We start from the raw sequence: 27,150 nt of genomic DNA, 5'->3' as shown, positions 1-27,150 counted from the left end.
CTTGGTAAAGAGAGAGTATCTGTCTCCATGCACACCAGATCTAATATGTGTACCTCTCCTTATCACTCTTATTTGCTCACGTATCTGCTTTCTCTTGCAGTTTGCCGTACTTCGAAAGGTAACAGGAACCAAAATGCTTGCAGTATCGCTGAAACTAACTGCCTTGTGTTTAAGGTCCCTTTGCAACATTTCATGCTTTTATGTCAGCAGATCATGTTGAAGGGACTGGCCCATGGTGCTCACCACTTACCTAGCACATCATTTGGGGTGGATGGTCTGTTCATTTATCCTAACTCTGTGGCAGCCTAAGCATCATGCTTAGACATTGTCTGTATCTTTGGACAGAGAGACCATTGCTTTGCTGCAGACAACATGATTTTTGAATACCTGAGGCTAACTTTTGGAAAGACCTTATCAAGTGTTTCCTGAAACGTTTGCCCAACTGTGTGCAAATAGTAAACCAGTGTGCATCAATAAGTGAGCTCCTTTCTATTCATAATATATTCTTATTGCTAAGAATTTGTGAGGGGCAAATATATAGGCAGTCCTGTTCTGGCCTATCTTTTTGGTACTGCTCTATGCCCTTCCCTTCCCTCCCTGGCTGCAACACCAACACTGACTTCATAGAGGACCTTACAACCTCTCTGTGGTTTGAATTTGGTTTGTTTTGTAATTGAAGGCAAATCTTAAACTAAACTTCTTAACAAGTTCAAATGCTTCCAGCCCACATGGTTGTTATACCCTATAGAATTATAAAATACATCCCCAGTGTGACTACTTAAAAACAAGGAATAAGACTTATTTTGATAGTTTCCACACAGTTTTTCATAATAGAGGATGCATTAATCCATAGGTATAAATCTTCAAGTGAGTGTTATTGTTATTTCTTTATTCCATAAGATTTATTTGAGGTTTGGTAGAATCTGAAACATCAGTACTTTTCTTAGATGAAGCGAGTGAAAAGGCTGTTTGTTATCCAGATTTATAACATCATATTAACTTGTCTCCAAACTTCATTCTCTCTTCGCCAGTTCCTCTTGCTGCAGGAGATGGGGATGAAGCAAAATATATTCTTCTTTCACCTCCTTGTGTAGAGCCATAATTTGGAGTTCAATAGACCTTAAAAACAATTTGGGGCTGTCAGGAAACACAAACTGAGAATTGCCCATTTGTATTAGTGTTTTTAACTGCCTCTGACATTTTGCATTTTGCAAAAGAGGTGAAAAAGATTAGACAGTGGTCTCAGCTATGCTCCCAAGTGATGATTTGCTGAACATGCCTACAGCAGGGTAAAGACAACTTCTTTAACATGGATCTTTACTGGTCAAGCATCACTTTATTGCTATGTATTGATTAAAAACCTCATTGAAAGATGAATATTTGGAGAGGACAAAAGAGGAGAAAATTATTTTCCTCCAGTGTATACTTGCATGTATGCATGAGTTTTAGAAATGAGTTTGGATCATTTAATTATTTTGTGATTAATCTTGTGCTGCCTAAAGTCAGGGCAGGGCTGACGAAGTCAAACCCAGTTTGTTCAGAGCATGAACTCCTTGAGTAGTGCAGACAGTCTTACAGAGATGAGGAGTCTTCTAGAATTACTAATGTCTTTGCTTCAGTATGGGGCAATTCTGTCAGTTTGGAAGAGAAGGAGTGTGGATAACTGGCTAGCTGAAAAAGGTCATATAGACATAGTCCAGATGGCTGGACAAAAATGCACATCGCACTCAGCTTATCTGAAGTAAAGCAAAAATACACTGTTGCAACGAATGAAGAGACGGGACACAGCTTGATGCAAGCAAGTTGTCCATTTATTAGTGATTTTCTTACAATTATATACGTTTCTACCTTCTACATATTACACACTGATTGGTTAAATCTTAAGCGTAAAAAACAATGATTGGTTGACATTTAAGGCACACTGTTAGAACAATAGGAACTTATTAGTTTATCTTGACATAGCAATAATTTCTATTCCAAGGTTAGGGAGTTTCTTTCTACGCGGCTTTCTTGATTACATATCGGCGCCATCCATTCCCTTATCTAGCTACTTGTTTCTCTGTCTGTCTGGTTGCCTCCTCAACTGTAACGGCTCAGGGGTCTGCAGTTAGCTTGCTCCTTTGTTCCCAGGGCTTGTGCCCTATGAGTTCTAACAAGTCTCTATTCATCAGGCTAACAGTACTTGGACTCTTGTCCTTGAGGCCTTGTCCTACATCTCCCCCTTCCTGTTGCACAAAAAGAACCCCTGAAATAGAACGAGTTATTAATTTTTGTAAGCATTGTAAAAGACAAGGTATAAGTAATAGAACAAACAAAAAAGCAACTAAAGCATATATAATAATCTTCACTAAACTTCTTAACCATCCTGAAATGCCCCAACCACTAAACAGTTTATCTAACCAATCCCAAGTATCACTTTGTTGAAGATGAGAAACTCCATCCTTCAATCTTTGGATGCGAGCATGAATTGATTCCGAATGATCTGAAAGGTTCATGCAACACATCCCTTCAAACTCTTCACAACCATGACCTTGTGCCAGAAGCAAAAAATCTATTGCAGCTCTATTTTGTAATGTCGCGTGGCGAACACTATCAACATCTAACAAAAGACCAGACAGGGCACTGCTTGTGGCATTAGTTTGTCGGGCAAGCCAACAGCCAAGCTTATCTAATGTTGCTAGAGACTTTCCTGTAGAAGCTCCAGGTAACAGAAGAGATGCAATAAAGCGTTGGCCAAAGGACCAAAATTGCATGTTATCATCACAATCGGAGGCAAATGCATGAGTGCCACGCTTTGTCCTTTGAAAGTAGCGATGTTGTAAAATCATAGATGTGTTAGGAGTCAGGACGGAAAGTCACCCTAAACTACACGGACCTCCTTTTATATGAGAAGGAATGACAGGCCATGCTCGATCCCCACAAATAAAAAATACTCCAGCAGGTAGTGAGAGCAGAGCATTGCTAGATTTAGACAAGTTATTAGCAGTGTAATTACACCAGATACTTGCATTTCTAAAACCAGGATGAATAGGGGAAACGTCCCATGCCCTAGATTGATTCTTTCCCATGTAGTTAAATTTTATGCAAAAATCCATTTTTACTGAACCAAGGAGTTCAATTTCCTGCGGTTCCAGAGTAGCCAGTGGGAGATGGGGTATCCATACATCCCAATTGTCTGTCACATTTTTTGATACGTTTTTGGGTGGAAAAAGACTTTGAAGGTCCCTAGGTATAGGCCATTCATCTAATGGTAAGCCCACAAGACATGTGGAAAAAGGCTGATCCGGAGTGGCCATAGCAAGACACAGAGTATCCTGTCCAGTCAGGTTCGCCAACGTGACCCAAACATTTACCTTTGGTAAAAAAGAGGGATAAGAGCTACCTTCAATAGGCCAAGGTCCAGATGCGAACATCATTATCCATATTAATGACAACGCTTTTTTCTCCTTTTCTTTTTCCATTATTGTTTTACAACCAGCCATACTTCTGGTCGTACTGTCCACGACCAAGGCACTGCAATTGATTGTCCACACTCTAATCCTATAATAATGTTCTTGTTAATAATATAAATTCTGCCTGCTAATATAATATATTGAAACAACAACCATGCAATAGCCCGTACTTCTAGGCTTTCAATCAATGATAAAAAATTTACAAAACCTAAGTTTTGCAAAATCTCAGAACCTAATCCTATAATTCCCTCTATTTCCAAAAGAGGTTTTCCCATAAAACGTTCCGCCCACAGTATCTGATTAAACCTTAATATTTGATTGTTACACCCAGAACACATCCAATGACCCCATCTGTCCCTTAGTCTTACAACTCGCCAGCGATCCTGATCACAGAGTTCACAATGAATCTTGATCCACGGTTGACAGAATGGTCCATGTTCATAGCAACATAACTGTAGAAATCGAGACGCTGTCCAATCTGGTTCGTGACAGTGTCGTTGAAAGTCGATGTAAGGGAAGATAATATCTGCTAGTGGTGCCGTCAGTGCGTTGGGGATCTGGTCTGGTCCAAACGTATTACCTTTGTTAAGTGGTTTAATCCAGGGCGATATTGTCCGTTCCAAGCGCTGTAAAAAGCGAAATCTAGATGCTATATCGTGAATTTGGTTACCTGACATTAATGCAAAACAGAAATCCTCACACAGTTTTTATTTCATTCTGTAGGGTTGGTGTCGGTATCAGTTGTCTGCGGTAAAGGTTCACGGAAAGGTCTTACATTCTTTGCTGGGATCCATCTGGGTCCTTTTTATGTGGAGACACAAGCATAACCTTTTCCCCATGTAACAAGAGGATATGGTCCCATAATTTTACCTGTTTCTGGATCTCGAAGCAATACTGGGGCTTTAACCCGTGCCTCGAAGGAGGTATTTGCAGTAAAATGTCAAACTATCGGTGGGTTGTTATCTATTAAAGAACAATTTAAAAAATTAAAAACATACAATGCTTTCTGTAACCGTTCCTCTGGAATAGCCATTCCCATTCCCCCTTTTTGTTGTTGTAATAGACGTTTTAGAGACTGATGAGACCGTTCAATAAGAGATTGACCAGTGGGGGAATGAGGAATGCCAGTAATATGAGTTATATCCCATAGGGCAAAAAAGGTTTTTATAGTTGTTGAAACATAAGCTGGACCATTATCTGTCTTTATCTTTGAGGGAATACCCAAAGTAGCAAAAGCACGCATTAAATGTCTACGAACATCTCGTGCCTTTTCTCCTGTGTGACAAGAGGCAAACAAGGCACCTGAAAATGTATCAATGGAGGAGTGGATATATTTAAGGTTACCAAATTCAGAATAATGTGTGACATCTGTTTGCCATAATTGTAGGCTTTGTAATCCTCTAGGGTTAACTCCTGCAGCAATTGATGGGAAAGAATGTTTTTGACAATCAGGACAGACAGCAATAATATTTGATGCTTGTTGAGAAGTAAGGTCAAACTGTCGTTTAAGAGCTCCAGCATTTTGATGGAAAAAAGAGTGACTTAGTTTAGCTTGTGCATTACGGTCTGGCAGTACTTGAACTGGTAACATCAATAGATCAGCTCGTCGATTGCCTACTGCAAGAAAACCAGGTAGTGAGGTGTGAGATCTAATATGCATAACAAAATAAGGCGCAGATTGAGAGTCCAAAAGGAAAATAAGTTCCTGTAATAGGGTAAAAAGTTGTGAATGTGAAACATTCCGCAGCACAGAAGCTTCGGCTCGTGTAACAATACCTGCAACATAAGCTGAATCAGTAACAAGATTGAGTGGTACGTTCCATTTTCAGAAAACGCGAACAACTGCATTCAGTTCTACTATTTGAGGTGAACCGGAGACTGTCTCTATGTCTGAGTCCCATCGTCTCCGTTGATCATCCCACCATAGGAGAACAGATTTATGTGATTTGCCTGATCCATCTGTAAACACAGTAAGTGCCTGTAAAGGTTGTTCGCTTCTTTGGGGTTTTAACATCAGACAAAAGTCAATGTTAAACAGTTTGTGTGAAGGTGGATGAGAAGTTATTTGACCTGTATAGTCAGCAAGTGCCATAACAAAGGTGTCTGATTGATGATAAAGCCATTGTAAGTATACCGTTGTTATTGGTAGACAAATACAGACAAAATCCTTCCCTGATAAGGTTAACAGGCGTGATCTAGCTTTAACAATCAGAGAGGCAAACATTTCATGTTGTGTCAAAATAGTTTTTGTAGACTGGTTAGGTAAAAAGATCCATTCAATAATTAACAAGGGGTCTGAGTTCTGAAGGTCCCATTGAAATATCAGGGCATGAGGCTGTCAAGCAGGGTTTAAAATAATCAAGTAAAAAGGTAGTTCAGGGGCCCACCGGTGGGCCTGTCGAGAAGCGATAGCTGAGGCAACCTTTTGTAAAGATGTATCTGCTTCAGAGTTAAGATTACGTGGAGAACAAAGATTAGTGTCCCCTTTTAGTAGTTCAAACAGAGGACCCAAGTCTGTATTAGAAATTCCCAATAGTGGTCGAACCCAATTTTTTGTTCCCAGTAATTTTTGTGCATCATGCAGGTTTCTTACATTGGTATTGATCTGCAATGGCTGAGGAACAATAGTTTGTGCCCTTATTCGCCAGCCCAGATATTTCCAAGGGGGAAACTTCTGGACCTTTTCTGGTGCTATACAGAGACCTGCCGAATTCACGGCATCTGTGACAAGGGCTACAGCTTTCTCCGTGACTTCGTGATGTTGTGCTGCCACTAAAAGGTCATCCATATAATGATACAATAACACAGTAGGCATAGCATTTCGGACAGGACTGAGTATTTTTGCAACATACCATTGACACATTGTAGGGCTATTTTTCATACCTTGTGGCAGTACAACCCACTGATATCTCTGCAATGGAGCTTGCATGTTGATGCTAGGAATTGAAAAGGCAAATTTTGGGGCATCATCTGGATGTAACGGGATACTGAAAAAACAATCTTTAAGATCTATGACAGTTAGATGCCAATGTCGAGGGATCATAGTCGGGGACGGGAGCCCGGGTTGGAGGGCTCCCATATCTTCCATAGCATCATTAATTTTTCTGAGATCATGGAGCAAGCGCCACTTGCCAGTTTGTTTTTTAATAACAAAAACAGGTGAATTCCATGGGCTAGTAGAAGGTACAATGTGTCCCTTGGACAGTTGTTCTGAGACTAAGTTTTGAAGTGCGCGAAGTTTTTCCAAAGGAAGGGGCCATTGATCCACCCAAATAGGAACATCAGATTTCCAGGTTATTTTTAGGGTGTCGCGCACTTCAATGGCCCTATCTAAAAATGTGTATGGATAGACATTCCCCATTGTGACAATACATCACGTCCCCACAAAACCATAGGGACAGGTAGCACAAAAGGTTTAACAGAAGCCACATGTCCCTCTGGTCCTTGAATTCGAATTAGTTTCAAACTCTGACAACTGTTACCGGTCCCTGCTATCCCAGCCAGTGTCTGAGAGGCATTAGTCAGTGGCCATTGCGGAGGCCATTTGGCTTGAGAAATTACTGTGACATCAGCTCCAGTGTCAATGATTCCATTTAGTGCTATTTGTTGGTCATTGTAAATAAGGGTACACTGATACATAGGTCGCTGTGGAGAAATAGATTGTACCCACAAAATACGAGGTAACCCTGTGGATCCAAAACTGCGGCGAATGAAGAGACAGGACGCAGCTTATTCAAGCAAATGTCAATTTATTATACAGAAGCACGCGTTTTTATACACTTTCAGAAGCTGCGCGATTTAAACAGATTGGTTCTTGAAGCTAAACCTTGCATACTAGGCAATCCCTGATTGGTGGTTAACTGCCAGCAATTAACAGCAAGGTGTTATCTTTCCTTGGTGCCACCCTTGGCGCCATCCGTCTCCCACTCCCCTGTGCTCTGTAAACATGCCTCATCATGTTAATTGTTGTCTAGACAAGCTCGAGCACATTCCCCTCAGCTAACTGATTGCCATGCATGGTCCTAGTTTCCAGCCCGCTCCTGCATCTCCCCCTTCCTGTTGCACAAAAAGAACCTTTGAAACTGAACGAGTAAAAACAAGGTATAAGTAATAGAACAAATAAAAAACCAACTAAGACATATTATTGATGTCAAAATAACCCACTGTCTTTGTTCCGTACAATTTTACAATTTCCCCTTTGTGTTTTTGAACAGCTAGTACCAGGTTTGCCATGTTCTGCAGGGCCCTTGCAAACATGACAGCAACCAAGGTAATAGCAAACAAACAATACTGCCAATTGAGTGAATGGATGTCAAAAAGGACTTAAATTTTCTCAGATTTTGATAACATGTTGCTGCAATGGGGCGCCTAAAATCCACGCAGCACATACCATCAAAATCCTCACAGCCATGTCCTTGAACCAACAACAAAAAGCAGTGGCAATTTTGACCCACATTCTGAACTGCCTACCAAACAAGGTGATTTAACTCTTTAATGCTTTCCCTGCTGTTACTCTGGGTAAGAGAAAAACTGCTGCGACACGTTCCCATCATAGCCTCCTACTACATTAGCATCTACAGAAAGACAATTATCGACATTCAAAGTGTAAACAATATCATCTTCTTTTGGATTAACATTATACATAGGTGGAAGGGCACACCAAACAAGAACTGGTTCAGTCAAAAAGTTCAAAACATCGCATGCCTTCTCTGAACATACCTCTGGGGTCATTCCCTTCATTCCCTCTCTTTTTTATGCAAAGAGAAACACTTTTACCATAACAGAGAAGCCCCTATTTACATCTCTGAGCCGGGACACAAACCGCAGCTGTATGCTCCACCAGGCTCAGGGCAGAAATCATTCATGTAGTTACAATGCTATATATCTCTACAAGCATGCAGACACCTATTAAACACTAGATAACCACGCTCATCTTTCCTATTCTCCTTCACAATACCTAGCTGTTCTCTCATCCCTTGTTTGGTCAAATATTCCCCAGTTTCTTCTCCTATATCTCTCTTCAGACATTCTCTATCCTCTTTTTTGCTTGTTAATTGCGACGAGGCAAAGGTTGTGTGTAGCTGGGTGACCATGTTACAATCAACTAAACACTGAATACAGGAAAAAAAAGGCATGGGAGACATAAGGCAAACATCACTAAGGTGGTTAAAGATAATTATAATAAATCCTGTAATACTTTTGAGTCATGGCCCAAAGTTTCCCAGCCGTGAGAAGAGACCAAAGGCATCCCGCCCCTGGCTCTGTTGCAGATCTTTGTTTTAAGGCTTTTGAGTTTTGTATACTTTTGTAAATTAATTCACAGTGGTCACTCAGATTCACGTAACACATCCTATCAAAGTCTTCACACTTGTGTCCCTGTGCTAATAATAAAAATCAATAGCAACTTGGTTCTGTAGCAACATATGATGGACAGAATCAACATCTGTTAATAAGCCAGAAAAAAAAAGAACAGTATTTGTAATATTACTTTGTTTAGCAAGCCAGCAGCCTAATTTACTAAGCAAGTTAAGAGCATGTACTATTCTTACAGAAGAGATTAGAGAAGCAAAAATCTGTTATGCTGCATTCCAGAACTCAGCCTGAGAATTACAGTCTGCTGTGAGTTCTGCGTTACAATCATTTGACACATGTTGGGGTTGTGATTGTGAAAGTTGCCCGTTTACAATTTTCATTGACATTATCACAGCTAGTTGTTTTAAAAGCAACCCTTGAGCTTCCTGATGTTCGACTTGTTGCAAAATAATCTGAAGCCAATCAATAAAGTTAGTATTAAAGTTAGTGACTCTCTAGGACCCTGCAAGACTGTGGCAAGACTCCCGCATCCTGACTGCCTTAATAGCCATCTCATTCATTTGCAAGTAGTTGTCCCTGGGATACCTTGCCTGAGTCACAGAATCGGCACAGTTAATTTTCTCCAGCCAACTGCTCATAGTTAACAGCAATTCCCCGATTAAGGTTTTCAATCAAGGCCACTACACATAGCTCACAAAAATCAGATAACCACATCATATACTGTATCAGTTAGTACCATACAAAGCAATAACTTCCAATCATGCAGTGTGAGCGTATAAGGCTCTGCCATCACTTCAAGAAGGGACATAGCAAATGTATTATGAATCCTCCCTTCCCGCACTGCTTTGCTGAACCCTTTAACAGCCTTGTATTGCACAGGCTGCCACTCTGCAGGTTGATTTGTCTGACAAAATACTGAACATGCCATAGCGACTCCCCAAACCCATGACTGAAGTGTTTCCCACTTGCATTCCTGTCACCAATCCCTCAGACTCCCTTTCACCCTCCCCAGAAATACAATCAATGCATCAGGAGAGACAAGGGGGTGGGGGAAAGGTCTAGCTCCTTTTCCAGATCTATAGGACCTGGATCAAAAGGTTTATCAGTGTCAATAAAATCATTGTCCGAGTTGTCCTGTTCCTGTGCTTGCTCCTGTGTTGTGAGGGTCGCTGCAATCAGTGACAGAAGCTTTGGGGGCAGAGGAGGTGTGGACAGAATCGCCATTGTTGACAGTGTGTTGAGAAGAGTCGCGCTGTCGGTGGAATTTACAGCTTCCTCTGGTTTAGCACCGTTAGTAGAATTAGTCCACACTTGTCAAAGAGTAATCAGAATTTGCCACCAAGATGCTAAATGCATTCCCGACACGGAGTTCCCCTCCGCGGCAGCATCATACAATCGGCTGCTGTATGTACACACTTTCATTCTTTCAAAGTCTCTAAAGTTTCTTGGCTGCTCACCTGTCTCGATGAATACAGGTGTTATCCTCGGGGTTTAGGTTGTCCGCCTGGTCCAGACAGCAAGACGATCGTTCAGCCAAGCCGTCTCCTCCGGAACGCAGCCCTCTTCCACGAGCTGTCTTTTTTCCGTCCTTATTCTTCCAAGGCTTCGGAACACCACCAGAGGGGTCACCATTTGAGGAAACTGAGGCACGGACTCCCTGATCTGACTAGAAGACCCTTCATGAGTCCATATACGTCTCTTTCTGGGGACGAACCCTGATTCCCCGTTACGGATTTCCCACAGCTCACCTCTCAACTCCGGAGGGATTTATGGCCGGCTCCTGCTTCCTTTCAGCAGATCATTCAAAGTTCTGTGGGATTCCCTGCGTGTCGCTCAGATAGGCGATTCGAGAGCCCTTCACGTTAGATCCTTAAACGCATCACGTCGGGGTCACCAATTTGCGGCGACTGAAGAGACGGGACGCAGCTTGATGCAAGCAAATGTCAATTTATTATACAGAAGCACGCGTTTTTATACACTTTCAGAAGCTGCGCGATTTAAACAGATTGGTTCTTGAAGCTAAACCTTGCATACTAGGCAATCCCTGATTGGTGGTTAACTGCCAGCAATTAACAGCAAGGTGTTACCTTTCCTTGGCGCCATCCTTGGCGCCATCCGTCTCCCACTCCCCCGTGCTCTGTAAACATGCCTCATCATGTTAATTGTTGTCTAGACAAGCTCGAGCACATTCCCCTCAGCTAACTGATTGCCATGCATGGTCCTAGCTTCCAGCCCGCTCCTGCACAAAACCTCCTCTCCTCTGCGGAGGATGATCAGTGATAAGAGAGCTTACCCTTGCCGGAATCAGAATCAATTGCGCTATTCGACTACCCTGAGGTATCGTACAAGGCGGAAATGGAGTCCATGCCATGATTTTGATTTCGTCCACACTGTCAGAGTCAATAACACCTGGTAAAACAAAGAGACCAGACAATGTTGTGGAAGATCTACCAATTAATAGAGCTTGTGTATCGGGGGGTAACGGTCCTTTGACATTTGTTGATAATAAATGAACCGAGGAATCGAACAACGTTACTGTGTGTGAGGTTGCCAGGTCCAATCCGGCGCTGCCTGAGGTTGCTGGACAGGGGTTGGTGTCGGTGCTTCTCTCCGAGGTTGTTGAAATGTCAGTTGTGGCACTTGTGTCTGCGCGTCGCTGCCCTGCGCTCTGTGGTCGTTTTCCCTGTATCAGTTGTCCCTGGATGTCATACTTAGATCGACATTGATTAGCATAATGACGCCCTTTCCGACATTTTGGACAAACTCCAGGACCAGGAGATTGTTGTTTATTCCCCGCAGCCGGCGCAAGACAATTTCTCTTTAGATGTCCAGGCTTACCACAACCATAGCAATTCCCCACACCACGCATCGCTGCAAAAGCAGCAGCCATAGCTTCAAACTTATGGTCAACCGTACCAATTCGATTACATGCTTCCACCATTTCCACCAGAGTGGGGTTTGGGTTGGGAAGAGACTTCAGTAGCCTTTTACAATCAACATTAGCATTTTCAACAGCTAGTTTTGTTAGCAATATATCCCGAGCTTCCGCATTATCTACTTGATGTTCCAAAGCCTGTTTTAGTCTATCAATAAACTGCATATAAGGTTCTCGAGACTCCTGAGTGATGTTAGTAAAAGCTTTTTGTGGCTTTTGTACGTCAGGAACCTGGAAAAAAGCCTTTTTTCACCTCTTCTCTATTTGCCTCGAGAGCTGCACGGGGGCAGTTTTGAGCCTGCGCTACAGGATCAGTATGTGCACCGGTGCCCGTAAGATGTTCTATTGTTAGTGCAGCTAATGCAACATCATTATGATTAACATACGTGAGCAGGAGTGCTTGCAGTCCCCCTCTCCAATGCGACTCCCATAACGTGTACTGAGTCGGGGTTAGTAACAATCGTGCTAAAGATTTCAAATCATGAGGAGTCATGACATAAGTATCAAACACAGAAGATAACAGACTTATAAAATAGGGAGAAGAAATACCATGTTCTGTAACTGTGCGGCGCAGTTCTTTAACAACCGAAAAAGAAAGAGCCTCCCATCGTGCTCCCCCTGCCCAACCCTGAGAATACAAGACCGGAGCAACTATAGTTTTAGCCATTTCTAAATCCCCCTCCTTTAAGGCTTGTTTCTTTATTTTTGCCCACACATCACACAGATTAGGAGGGTATAAATCAGGTTCTTGTTCAGGGTCTACTGGTCCTGGGTCAAAGGGGTCGTCTTCTGGCGGATACTCCACTGCATTAACACCCAGGAGTTTAGAGCACTGTGATTTAGAGGCTGATAAGGACAGGGCTATCGGAGCTTGCGATTCCTCCTCCTCTCCTCTGCCTTTTCTTTTTGTGCTTTCAGAGTCTCAAAAATAACTCTCCATGAAGAGGGCAGACAGTGGGACTCAGTGTTGCCTTTTGTCGCAGAATCCCACAATTTCACCCCTGTATCGTCCCAAAGTTCCTGCGTGAAAATTGTAGTTGCAGTCACTGCGGGCATATTTACTTGCACCCACTTAAGCATTGCTTTAAGGTCATGCCCAGAAATACTTTTCTTATGTTTGTTAAGGAGACCTTTCATAAGCTCATATACATCTCTTTCTGGGGACGAATCCTGATTCCCCATTACGGATTTCCCACAGCTCACCTCTCAACTCCGGAGGGATTTATGGCCGGCCGGCTCCCGCTTCCTTTCAGCAGATCATTCAAAGTTCTGTGGGATTCCCTGCATGTCGCTCAGTTAGGCGATTTGAGAGTCCCTCCACATCAGATCCTTCACCGCATCACGTCGGGGTCACCAATTTGCGGCGGATGAAGAGACGGGACGCAGCTTGATCCAAGCAAGTTGTCCATTTATTAGTGATTTTCTTACAATTATATACGTTTCTACCTTCTACATATTACACACTGATTGGTTAAATCTTAAGCGTAAAAAACAATGATTGGTTGACATTTCAGGCACACTGTTAGAACAATAGGAACTTATTAGTTTATCTTGACATAGCAATAATTTCTATTCCAAGGTTAGGGAGTTTCTTTCTACGCGGCTTTCTTGTTTACATATCGGTGCCATCCGTTCCCTTATCTGGCTACTTGTTTCTCTGTCTTTTTGGTTGCCTCCTCAACTGTAACGGCTCAGGGGTCTGCAGTTAGCTTGCTCCTTTGTTCCCAGGGCTTGTGCCCTATGAGTTCTAACAAGTCTCTATTCATCAGGCTATCAGTACTTGGACTCTTGTCCTTGAGGCCTTGTCCTACACACTGTCCTTGGCTGTTTTTGTTACACAATAGCAAGAAGATTGGGGTCGATAAAGAATGTTGCAGGAGGGAACAGATAACTACAGAAGAGAAACTAGGGGCGGGCTTGGTATTTAGGCAACTAACCAATAATGAGCTTAACTTTTGTAATATGTATGAGCTAATTATAACAAGGTATAAAAGATGAATGTAAGACACAATAAATGAAGTCTGCTGATCACTCATATTGAGTGACTGTGTCTTCCCTCCGTCGCGACAAAGGAGTAGTCTCCAGTGGTACAAATTGAGTTGTTCAGTTTTCTCATGTTTCCAAGAAAAAAAAGTCTCTGGGTCCCTATGGGCAGAAAGACGGCCCAGTGCGCTTCTCCTACATGCAAAGGAGGTTTGCAGCCAGCCTTGTTTTTTTAAAGGCCAGCTAAACAAAAGCTTGCACTGAAATAACCAAAAGCTATTACTTAGAAGCAAATACCATTTTTCCTGGTCAAGCTTTTGGAAGGGAGGTAACTTAAAAGTAATGGACTGGGAACAAATTACTCAAGTAATAAGGTAAGGCATAAAAAACCAGTAGCCACTTCATAAGATAGTGATTCTGGTGCCTTGCTCGGCATTGGGATTCTGTGGCGGAACAGGAGAGAGATGATACAAAAAACCAGGCTGTTAATGTTGTACTTTGGCATCAAAGCTATTCTTCCAGTGTTATAAGAGTGCACATGAGTGTTTATAAAGGAAAGGGATATAAAAAGAACAACTTTAAGATGCAGCAGCATTGCTATTTCTAAAAAATTACCTTCATTCACACTCATACAGAGAAGCCTTGAAATGCAGGGTTGCTGCTGTGCAGCCAGACCTATCTTGTACAGTGGGTAATTTGTGTAGAGCAAGATTCTCTCCATTTTTGGAACAGAAGTTCAGGGAAGCCCTTTAGCTAAAATGTAAGTTGGGGCATAATTGGCATCAATGCTAATATTTGCTCCCCTGGGACTTCATACAGACTGGACAAATAGGAAATAAGCTAAAGAAGGAGTGTCTCAAAAGTCACCTGTTGTTCATGCCATCATCTTTCTCTCTCTCTCCTCCCTCCCCTTTTTCCTGTAGCTGGAGGATGTTGGTGACATTATTGAAAAGATTTACATAGGACACAGTGGCGAAGGGCTGAATTCTAGATGGCATTTGGACCATGTGATGATTCGGAGACTATTGCCAAATGGAAAGGTAGGCTGCACATCCCAGCACTCCCAAATATATTTCCCATTAGCAGCCATTTCCATTTCCCAACGCGCATCTTCTCTATGCAAAGTGTGATTAACATTGAAAAATGACTCCCTAAAGAACAATGCACACTAATGAACTTGCTAGAGCTTGGGGATCTGGGGACAACAAACATGTATTACCATGTTTTATTCTCCAAATGTTGACTATAAGACTCTGCAATCACTGCTTTTCAAAAAATGCTGTTCTCATAGTACCTCTTGACTAGAACAGAATTATTTCCCCCTGTCAGTGGATGGAAGCAAAGCAGTTATGTTGCTCCTCAACCTTTTAGAGGTCTTTACTACTCTTCATCTTTTGTGTGAAGGAGCGATCTGCCTCCTGGGTTTGGAGGCAATGTTATTGTGACTTACTTGCTGGACTGAGAAGGGAGATTCCTGAGTCTGTACCCATTGCTGTGCAAATACAGCTAAAGAAATACAGGGCTGAGTAGATGTCCCTGTGCTGCACTGCACCACTGTCGCTGGACATCCCCAAGTGCCCAAGGCTAACTTAGCGTAATTATCTAGATAATGGTGGGTTTGGGTGACACAAGAGGCCAAAGCATCCTATTTTCATGTGTAGATTTTTTTTGAACAATCATAGGGAAAGAAGTATTGTTGCTAAACATGGACAAGAAATAATTTCATCAATTCCTTAATTCTGGAGGAATAAATGCAGGGAGCCAGTACAATTAAGACAAGCAAAATGCTTGTCAGTGCAAGTCCCTGAATCACTCATCTAAAACCCATCAATATAGGTCTTGGGACTTTTGGTTGCTCGTGTTGGCGGGATTAAGGCAGTGCAGCCAGACTGGACATCTTGATCTTGTCCACGTAGGAAACTGTTCTTCTACCCTGCTTTTGGATGTTGGCTGTAGGAACAGGAATGAATCTGGTTGCAGGGAAGGTCAGAAGAAAATCACCTCTTCAGGACCAGTTCAGAATTGGAGCAGTAGCTGTCTTTGGGAACACCTGGGCTCTCTCCTCTTTCTTGTCCTTTCTCCCCTTATTCTGAAGGGATGTCAGCTTTCATCTCCACCTCAATGCTCAGGTCTGTCCCATCCTGAAGTGACTTCCAATATCAAGAGTTGGTGTAAACATGGCTTGCTCAGTCATGGTGAACCTACTTCTCATCTTGCTTTCTCCTTCAAAATCTCCAGGATATGTTTTACTCTCATTGCTTCACGATCATCCCAAAGGTCTGCCTTGAACCCTCATCATCGTGCCTAAGCCTGTATCCTCCTGTACAAGTTTTTCACAAGCCAATACCCTTTGCCTGTTTCTCGTGATCACCTTTTTGCCAGTCAGTTGTTATCAGACCCTCTACCTGTGTATTGACCATCCCTTGCCTTGGGCAGGTTCATTAGGCTGATGAACAAGATGACATTGCTTTTGGAGATATTATTGGTCATAGGCTAGGGAAGATGAAAAGGGAGATGCACAAAGGTGTGGAAATCAAGGGAAAAGAGATTTCTGATCTGCCTCTTTCTATACCTACTATTAACTGAGCACTTTGGGAAGCTCGTGGGTGCTCTTCCGTTAGCTCAGAAAGGGTCTTAGGGCTGCATGGCTCTGTAGTCATTACAGCAGCTTTGAAAGACACATAGTAAGGAACCTGGGAAAGCGGAGGAAGGGAGGAAAACCATGAACAACTTAAAAATTGAGAGATTTACAGTTCTTCTGATCTTTTGATTATGGCATGGGAAAAAAGAAGAAAGCAGAGCACTGCATGATGCCGCTGATCAGCTGCAGGATATTATGACCTGCCACAGGATAGCAATATGCTGCCAACGCTTCTAAAAGCTGTGCTACCTGATTAGACTGCTAAGATGTGTCTAGATGTATCTGTAACGCTGCAAAAGAAAAATGAGGTCAGTAACTTTTCAGATTAAATTGAAAGCACTTGGGTAGGAAACTGGGATTGTTGCATGCCAATAAAGCTCTGTCTTGGCGTGCCCATTATATCTGATAATTATATTTCATTTGTTACAACTTGGAGAAGGGCAAAGCACTGACTTTTAGCACACTATCATACCCTGATTCTAGCTTGGGGCCAGACTCAGACTCTAATGAAAGAAATTCTGTTTGGAGCTGCAAGAGGATTTTACTGTGGGTAACATAAAACAGTGCACTTTACGTCACTTAAATATTAATGCAATCACTAACAAGGAAACTCCAATAAAAACTGTGGCAACGACATGGTTGTTAACAATAATGATGCAATTAACTCTTGCAGTAACTGCACATTACACCCCACTGTGCAGGCACTCAAGTCCCTAGATAGCCTATTACCAAATAAACAGTGCTCATATCAATGACATGTACAGCCAACATTATGAATGTTTAGGAGCAGTTAAAAGCTTCAACGAGAGACAGGATTGAAGTGGGATCCTTACGGGGAGGAGAGAGTTTCAGGAGTGAAGCATCATTCTGGAAAGCCCTCTCTTCCCAGACTAGGTGGGGAGATAAGCGCTGCTCATCGGCTCAGCATACAGTGAGATAATACAGGTTATGCGGTCAGGCAGCCAGTGCAGAAACGAGCAGGCAGAAGCAGCGGTGTGACCAGTCCTTAGGTGCTGTATTTTGCTTGTACAGCACAAATAACACTTGAGAGTAAAATATTTGAAATCATCTAAAGTGCTGCCAGTTTTGTTTGACACCATTTTGTACGAGTCATGCTCCAAACCACCTTATGGAGTTAAACATTGCAAGTCTGGGGTTAAACAGCAGCACTTTGGGGAGCAGCAGAGAGGAGGGAAATGATGTTTTATTGACAGCCGCAGATTTGGGCTGTGCCAGTTCGGAGGATGATTCTGCTGCAGACTCAAGGCACTTTGTCACACAAGTCCCCAGGAGGAGTTCAGCTCCTGCAGATCAGCTTGGCCGGGGTCTGTGCACGCGGGGGGTGGGTGGTGGGTGGGTAGGATGACCTGTTCGTTCCAGGTTAGCAGTGACTGGAGTGCCCCCTGATCTTAGCTGCACAACCCACCCCTCCCCAGTGACCATGTCAGGGGGGGCAGGATCCGGTGGCTCAAGGCAGCCCAGGGCAGTAGTACACAGTGATAATAATATTTGGTATTCCTGCAGTGAGAGCTATTCCCTTGTTCTCCTATATATTAATATTGCATTATTTAAATAGTAAAAATAGTGAAGAAAGAACCCTGCATTGGTTTGATACATAGTTGCATGAGAATAATTAACGTGGACAGTGTTCCTACATATGCTATACATGAAAGCGATGGCACACAGAGTACTGGAAAGAGCAGAAAGTCCCTGTGTTACTTAGGAGAGAAACAATGAAGTTGTCAGTAAGGAAAGGATTGTTTTTTTCTCTTTTTATTTACTTACTGTGAGCTTAAAACTAACTTTTTGTTTCTGTTCAGACTTGTGGGCTCTGCAGCTTGCACGATGGCTCATGCCCCTTCCTTTACGGAGACATGGCCTGGTGTGCCCAGCTGGTGGAAAGCCGGCTGCATCTTACCATCTTGGAGGCCTTACAGGAGTCTGTTCTTAATGAGTAGTCTGGGATTGATTTTGTTTACCAAGTGGAAAATATGTTCTATTGGGTTTGTTTGTTTGATGATAGGAATCATATTTGTTTCCACCAAAGTGAAGGCAAAACAAAAGATAAAAAATTAAATTGCTATTTTTCTCCTCTTGTACATATGGGAATTGCCTGGAAACCAGCTTGAGTCACAGAATTATAGGGCAAAATCTTGAAGTATTGACTCAGAAAAAAACCCTACTGACTTCAAAGGGAATGTTGCCCGAATAAGGATTGGAGAGGGCTGGCAGAGTCCTAGTAAAACATGGCTTCAGCAGGAATGGTGCAGTCCTGGTTAAGAATTTGCAAGATTGAAAGCTGGGAAGGGCAGAGATCTACTGGATCATAAAGCTGGTCTCATGCAGCCATTGGGAATGCTGTTCTCCACTACACATTCAGTGCTTCTTCTCAGAGTCCTCAGATGTCCTCTTTCGGGAGTAAATATATCTCTCTATACACTATTTCAGTTCTGCATGTACATACACATGCATACACACATGAGTTGAAAATCTTTGCCTGCATGTCAGAGTATTTTCAAAGGGGAAATGCTAATGTGTTCATGTTGTTTTGAAGAGATTATCTCTGTCATGTTTACTTCAGGGCTCAGAAACTGTCATATTTCCATGTGAAAGACGGCTTGCAAAGTCTGAAGATGACAGCGAGATTATCAGAGGGATGGTATCATCTGATATTTTTACTGGAAAACTCGTGAAGGACGGGACACTCAAGCAGACAGAGGAAGAAATTGAAGACCCATTAGAAGGTAATATAATCCTACGAGTAGGTAGGGACCTATTCACCTGATTTTTGGAACAAACCCCTTGGATGTGTGGTTCAGACAAATGCAACACTGGTACGACTGTTCACATTTCCTTCCCTTCCTGTTCTCTGGCCTCTCATACCTGAAGTGCTTCTGTGCAATAACACCATCATTTTCCTGTAAGGCATTTATAAACCTGTCACAGACATCCTTTCACACACACAGTTTGCACATCTCCTCTGATGCCTAATAAAATTCTTCCATCTCATCTTCTGGGCTCTGCAAACATCTTTACTTGTTTGCCCAACTTCATCTGTCCTGTCCACTCAGCCCCTTCCTTTCCCACCCTGCCAGTCTGATTTATGTTCCTCTTTCCTCCCCAAATTGTTTTTTCTGCTGCCTTTCAGGTACATAGGGACACCCTCTAAAAATTTGGCTCTGGGCAGCCACCCTCACTTCGTTAAAGTGCATCTGGGGAGGAGGCTTAATTCCTATTCAGTTCTGAGCCCATCTTAGAAAGTGTTCCTATTCAGTGTTTGGCCCCCCTAGTAGCTGAAGCAACCGAACAAGTACTGAACTTTCATTCTAAACTCGTTGCTTCTCTGTATGCCCAGCTGTTCCTGACTCTTTTTCCTCCAGGACATCCTTTTCCCACCCTGAGCTCCTTCTGCCCTTGAGAGAAGTCATGAACCTTCCTACATCCTGAGCAGAGCAAATTGAATTCAGCTGCCATTTTCATTTGTGGTTCTCACATCTGGCAACAAGATGATTGAACAGAGAAAATAATTTCTCTCCCTGTTTCTTTTCTCTCGGAGTCTGATTGGCATTTACAGAACACCATTGTCAGGCTGGAATTTAGATGGATTATAAGTGTTTTCCATTGCCAAGGGAAGAGGCGCCTTGCTGTAAGGAAGGCTGGAGCCTTGCGCTGTGCCCTTAGAAGGGAGAGGTGTGCTCTTCCCTCCTGTTAGGAACTACGTGGTAGCTCAAGGGTGATGCTTTTTCATGCAGAGTCAAAGACAGTTTTAATATCAATTAGCAAGTGTCATGACTGCTAGCTGCCTGCATGACCTTAACTTACTAACTTCTCCCGCTTTACCTTGCGTTAGTTACCATATGTTAACTAACCTAGGTGACTCACTTTTCCTTCTAAAGGCAAAGCCTTAAAACCAGTTTTACAATATATGGAATTTTTGGATAAGTTTCTTTTGGTTGGGAGCTAAGGCTAAGTTTGAGAATTTCTGCTTTAGCTATAAAATATCTGGGATGGGAATTATATCTGATGTATCTGTGAGTCCTTCTACATCTTGGGCAGTGACACAGTGTAAATGACAGCAAAAGAAAATCAGCTTGGGGTGTTTTGAGGATCATATTTTATTTATTGGACTGCATTTCAGTCCTGAAGGTCGCTACAACCAGCAAGAAAAAACCAAAGAGGGATGTGTTGACTAATTACACTCTACACATTGCTTCCTTCATTACCAGTGCAGCGGTTGTCTTTCAAATATGAAGCTGTAACTTTGTAGAGCATGATGTGAAGAGTCAAACCAGAAAACGTGGCATTGCACCTAGCCTGATGAGTGGTCTCAGGTGATGGTCCCGATCCATTTCTTAGAAAAATCAATGGAAATCTTTCATGGACGATGAAGCAGAATAGGCCCTATTGTACTGGGGAAGCTAGGTACGGAAGAAAAATACAATATAGATATTTTCTTTGATGCTGTTAAAGTACAAAGAGGAATCCTAACTGGGACTTTGCACCTTTTCCTCATCTGCATTGCCCTGGGATTTGCAAGGAGGCATTCTCCAGGGCTCGTATGCCGCCAAGGTAATCAGAGACTTGCACAGCCCCTAATTGCTTTCCTGGCGAGGGTGCTTTTGGTAACTGTTTGTTTTCCCTGTGTAATTAGGAAAAGGGTAGCAAAATAAAAGTAGGAGTATTTAACAGGTTTGGTAAACAACATTTCTAAAGACTTGATGAGGTTTTATTGGATCATCATTGAGCAACCTAAAGAGAAAGGGTACTTTAACCATACAGCTCCAACACTTCCTTAATTAAATACTGTCTCAGCAAAAGAACTCAGAAACCTGTTCTCTTTCCACTTGGGGAATTTATAGAGATACATGCCATTAACTCTGGTAGTAATTGCACATCTGAATCCCTGGAGTTTGTTTATGGAAGCTGGAGTACTAAGAATTCCCAACACTGTATCACTTGTTCTTAGATATATGTCCCTTGAGCCTCAGTATGAAAAGGTGCTGAGTTACCTCACCTCTATTGACTTCGCATCCACTAACAACCATAACGATTCTTGGCACTTTTAACCGTGAACTCTGATCAAAGCAACACACAGGCATTGATTAGGTGGAGAGAAGGGAAGTCAGCACATTTCAGCCCAGTGATTCCCCAATCCTTGGATCATTACCAGAAGCCTGGAAGGACAAAGCATATGGGATTTGAAACCTCCAAGAACTGAGCAATGAGCAGAAAGTTTGGGAACCATTTTCTTAGGTAAATTCAGTATCTAAGATGGACCTTGATAATTCACCAGGCCAGAAATCATGTCTCCCTTTCTTTCTGCAGTTCACATGTACAAGATCAGCGCGTTCACTGGAGATATCTATGGTGCTGGGACAGATGCTAATGTTTTCCTAAATATCTACAGAGACCTGGGGGACACAGGAAAGAGAAAACTCAGCAAATCTGAAACTAACTTCAACAAATTTGAAAGAGGACAGGTACAAACGCAACGGGTTAATAGCACATTCCATTTCACAGTCTTTAGCCTAACAAGTCCATGACTGTCTTTATAGTCTGAGTTTTCCTATGAGGGATGAATTGATTGGCTCCATTTACTGTGTTCATTACTTCTTAAAATCCTTTGTATGGATCGTCAGCTGGGTATTACAACCGACAGGCACCTCAGCAAAGAGGAAGACATTTCTGCGAAGTCACTGATAGACAAATCCTGAGAACAAATCCTGGGAACAAAGGAACAAGCTAAATGCAGACCCCTGAGCCGTTACAGTTGAGGAGGCAACCAGATGGACAGAGAAACAAGTAGCCAGATAAGGGAATGGATAATGCCGATAAGGAACTTTATTAATTAAGAAAGTAACGTAGGAAGAAACCCCCTAATCTTAGAATAGAAATTGTTGCTATGACAAGGTAAACTAATCAGTTCCTATTGTTTTAACCGTGTGCCTTAAATGTCAACCAATCAGTGTTTTTTACGCTTAAGATTTAACCAATCAGTGTGTAATATGTAGAAGATAGAAACGTATATAATTGTAAGAAAATCACTAATAAAGGGACAACTTGCTTGGATCAAGTTGTGTCCCGTCTCTTCATTCGCTGCAAATTGGTGACCCCGCCGTGATCCGGTGAAGGATCTGATGTGGAGGGGATCTCAAATCGCCTATCTGAGCGACATGCAGCGAATCCCACAGAACTTTGAATGATCTGCTGAAAGGAAGCGGGAGCCGGCCGGCCTGAAATCCCTCCGGAGTTGAGAGGTGAGCTGTGGGAAATCCGTAATGGGGAATCAGGATTCGTCCCCAGAAAGAGATGTATATGAGCTTATGAAAGGTCTCCTTAACAAACATAAGAAAAGTATTTCTGGGCATGACCTTAAAGCAATGCTTAAGTGGGTGCAAGTAAATATGCCCGCAGTGACTGCATCTACAATTTTTACGCAGGAACTTTGGGATGACACAGGGGTGAAATTGTGGGATTCTGCGACAAAAGGCAATACTGAGTCCCACTGTCTGCTCTCTTCATGGAGAGTTATTTTTGAGACTCTGAAAGCACAAAAAGAAAAGGCAGAGGAAGGAGAGGAGGAGGAATCGCAAACTCCTATAGCTCTTTCCTTATCGGCCTCTAAGTCACAGTGCTCTAGACCCCTGGGTGTCAATGCAGTGGAGTATCCACCAGAAGAAGATCCCTTTGACCCAGGACCGATAGACCCTGAACAAGAACCTGATTTATACCCTCCTGTATACCCTCCTGATCTACGTGATGTGTGGACAAAAATAAAGAAACAAGCCTTAAAGGAGGGGGATTTAGAAATGGCTAAAACTATAGTTGCTCCGGTCTTGTATTCTCAGGGTTGGGCAGGGGGAGCACGATGGGAGGCTCTTTCTTTTTCGGTTGTTAAAGAACTGCGCCGCACAGTTACAGAACATGGTATTTCTTCTCCCTATTTTATAAGTCTGTTATCTTCTGTGTTTGATACTTATGTCATGACTCCTCATGATTTGAAATCTTTAGCACGATTGTTACTAACCCCGACTCAGTACACGTTATGGGAGTCGCATTGGAGAGGGGGACTGCAAGCACTCCTGCTCACGTATGTTAATCATAATGATGTTGCATTAGCTGCACTAACAATAGAACATCTTACGGGCACCGGTGCACATACTGATCCTGTAGCGCAGGCTCAAAACTGCCCCCGTGCAGCTCTCGAGGCAAATAGAGAAGAGGTGAAAAAAGGCTTTTTTCCAGGTTCCTGACGTACAAAAGCCACAAAAAGCTTTTACTAACATCACTCAGGAGTCTCGAGAACCTTATATGCAGTTTATTGATAGACTAAAACAGGCTTTGGAACATCAAGTAGATAATGCGGAAGCTCGGGATATATTGCTAACAAAACTAGCTGTTGAAAATGCTAATGTTGATTGTAAAAGGCTACTGAAGTCTCTTCCCAACCCAAACCCCACTCTGGTGGAAATGGTGGAAGCATGTAATCGAATTGGTACGGTTGACCATAAGTTTGAAGCTATGGCTGCTGCTTTTGCAGCGATGCGTGGTGTGGGGAATTGCTATGGTTGTGGTAAGCCTGGACATCTAAAGAGAAATTGTCTTGCGCCGGCTGCGGGGAATAAACAACAATCTCCTGGTCCTGGAGTTTGTCCAAAATGTCGGAAAGGGCGTCATTATGCTAATCAATGTCGATCTAAGTATGACATCCAGGGACAACTGATACAGGGAAAACGACCACAGAGCGCAGGGCAGCGACGCGCAGACACAAGTGCCACAACTGACATTTCAACAACCTCGGAGAGAAGCACCGACACCAACCCCTGTCCAGCAACCTCAGGCAGCGCCGGATTGGACCTGGCAACCTCACACACAGTAACGTTGTTCGATTCCTCGGTTCATTTATTATCAACAAATGTCAAAGGACCGTTACCCCCCGATACACAAGCTCTATTAATTGGTAGATCTTCCACAACATTGTCTGGTCTCTTTGTTTTACCAGGTGTTATTGACTCTGACAGTGTGGACGAAATCAAAATCATGGCATGGACTCCATTTCCGCCTTGTACGATACCTCAGGGTAGTCGAATAGCGCAATTGATTCTGATTCCGGCAAGGGTAAGCTCTCTTATCACTGATCATCCTCCGCAGAGGAGAGGAGGTTTTGTGCAGGAGCGGGCTGGAAGCTAGGACCATGCATGGCAATCAGTTAGCTGAGGGGAATGTGCTCGAGCTTGTCTAGACAACAATTAACATGATGAGGCATGTTTACAGAGCACGGGGGAGTGGGAGACGGATGGCGCCAAGGATGGCGCCAAGGAAAGGTAACACCTTGCTGTTAATTGCTGGCAGTTAACCACCAATCAGGGATTGCCTAGTATGCAAGGTTTAGCTTCAAGAACCAATCTGTTTAAATCGCGCAGCTTCTGAAAGTGTATAAAAACGCGTGCTTCTGTATAATAAATTGACATTTGCTTGCATCAAGCTGCGTCCCGTCTCTTCAGTCGCCGCAAATTGGTGACCCCGACGTGATGCGTTTAAGGATCTAACGTGAAGGGCTCTCGAATCGCCTATCTGAGCGACACGCAGGGAATCCCACAGAACTTTGAATGATCTGCTGAAAGGAAGCAGGAGCCGGCCATAAATCCCTCCGGAGTTGAGAGGTGAGCTGTGGGAAATCCGTAACGGGGAATCAGGGTTCGTCCCCAGAAAGAGACGTATATGGACTCATGAAGGGTCTTCTAGTCAGATCAGGGAGTCCGTGCCTCAGTTTCCTCAAATGGTGACCCCTCTGGTGGTGTTCCGAAGCCTTGGAAGAATAAGGACGGAAAAAAGACAGCTCGTGGAAGAGGGCTGCGTTCCGGAGGAGACGGCTTGGCTGAACGATCGTCTTGCTGTCTGGACCAGGCGGACAACCTAAACCCCGAGGATAACACCTGTATTCATCGAGACAGGTGAGCAGCCAAGAAACTTTAGAGACTTTGAAAGAATGAAAGTGTGTACATACAGCAGCCGATTGTATGATGCTGCCGCGGAGGGGAACTCCGTGTCGGGAATGCATTTAGCATCTTGGTGGCAAATTCTGATTACTCTTTGACAAGTGTGGACTAATTCTACTAACGGTGCTAAACCAGAGGAAGCTGTAAATTCCACCGACAGCGCGACTCTTCTCAACACACTGTCAACAATGGCGATTCTGTCCACACCTCCTCTGCCCCCAAAGCTTCTGTCACTGATTGCAGCGACCCTCACAACACAGGAGCAAGCACAGGAACAGGACAACTCGGACAATGATTTTATTGACACTGATAAACCTTTTGATCCAGGTCCTATAGATCTGGAAAAGGAGCTAGACCTTTCCCCCACCCCCTTGTCTCTCCTGATGCATTGATTGTATTTCTGGGGAGGGTGAAAGGGAGTCTGAGGGATTGGTGACAGGAATGCAAGTGGGAAACACTTCAGTCATGGGTTTGGGGAGTCGCTATGGCATGTTCAGTATTTTGTCAGACAAATCAACCTGCAGAGTGGCAGCCTGTGCAATACAAGGCTGTTAAAGGGTTCAGCAAAGCAGTGCGGGAAGGGAGGATTCATAATACATTTGCTATGTCCCTTCTTGAAGTGATGGCAGAGCCTTATACGCTCACACTGCATGATTGGAAGTTATTGCTTTGTATGGTACTAACTGATACAGTATATGATGTGGTTATCTGATTTTTGTGAGCTATGTGTAGTGGCCTTGATTGAAAACCTTAATCGGGGAATTGCTGTTAACTATGAGCAGTTGGCTGGAGAAAATTAACTGTGCCGATTCTGTGACTCAGGCAAGGTATCCCAGGGACAACTACTTGCAAATGAATGAGATGGCTATTAAGGCAGTCAGGATGCGGGAGTCTTGCCACAGTCTTGCAGGGTCCTAGAGAGTCACTAACTTTAATACTAACTTTATTGATTGGCTTCAGATTATTTTGCAACAAGTCGAACATCAGGAAGCTCAAGGGTTGCTTTTAAAACAACTAGCTGTGATAATGTCAATGAAAATTGTAAACGGGCAACTTTCACAATCACAACCCCAACATGTGTCAAATGATTGTAACGCAGAACTCACAGCAGACTGTAATTCTCAGGCTGAGTTCTGGAATGCAGCATAACAGATTTTTGCTTCTCTAATCTCTTCTGTAAGAATAGTACATGCTCTTAACTTGCTTAGTAAATTAGGCTGCTGGCTTGCTAAACAAAGTAATATTACAAATACTGTTCTTTTTTTTTCTGGCTTATTAACAGATGTTGATTCTGTCCATCATATGTTGCTACAGAACCAAGTTGCTATTGATTTTTATTATTAGCACAGGGACACAAGTGTGAAGACTTTGATAGGATGTGTTACGTGAATCTGAGTGACCACTGTGAATTAATTTACAAAAGTATACAAAACTCAAAAGCCTTAAAACAAAGATCTGCAACAGAGCCAGGGGCGGGATGCCTTTGGTCTCTTCTCACGGCTGGGAAACTTTGGGCCATGACTCAAAAGTATTACAGGATTTATTATAATTATCTTTAACCACCTTAGTGATGTTTGCCTTATGTCTCCCATGCCTTTTTTTTCCTGTATTCAGTGTTTAGTTGATTGTAACATGGTCACCCAGCTACACACAACCTTTGCCTCGTCGCAATTAACAAGCAAAAAAGAGGATAGAGAATGTCTGAAGAGAGATATAGGAGAAGAAACTGGGGAATATTTGACCAAACAAGGGATGAGAGAACAGCTAGGTATTGTGAAGGAGAATAGGAAAGATGAGCGTGGTTATCTAGTGTTTAATAGGTGTCTG

General features: G+C 42.9%; 1 pseudogene; it reads left to right on the top strand.

The window, feature by feature from the left end:
- Window positions 1-27,150, top strand: part of LOC121080423 — a 191,845-nt pseudogene that overhangs the window by 86,764 nt on the left and 77,931 nt on the right.

The sequence above is a fragment of the Falco naumanni genome, chromosome W (genome assembly GCF_017639655.2).
Source record: "Falco naumanni isolate bFalNau1 chromosome W, bFalNau1.pat, whole genome shotgun sequence".
Lineage (NCBI taxonomy): Eukaryota > Metazoa > Chordata > Aves > Falconiformes > Falconidae > Falco > Falco naumanni.
This window is presented reverse-complemented; position numbering and strand designations above follow the sequence as displayed.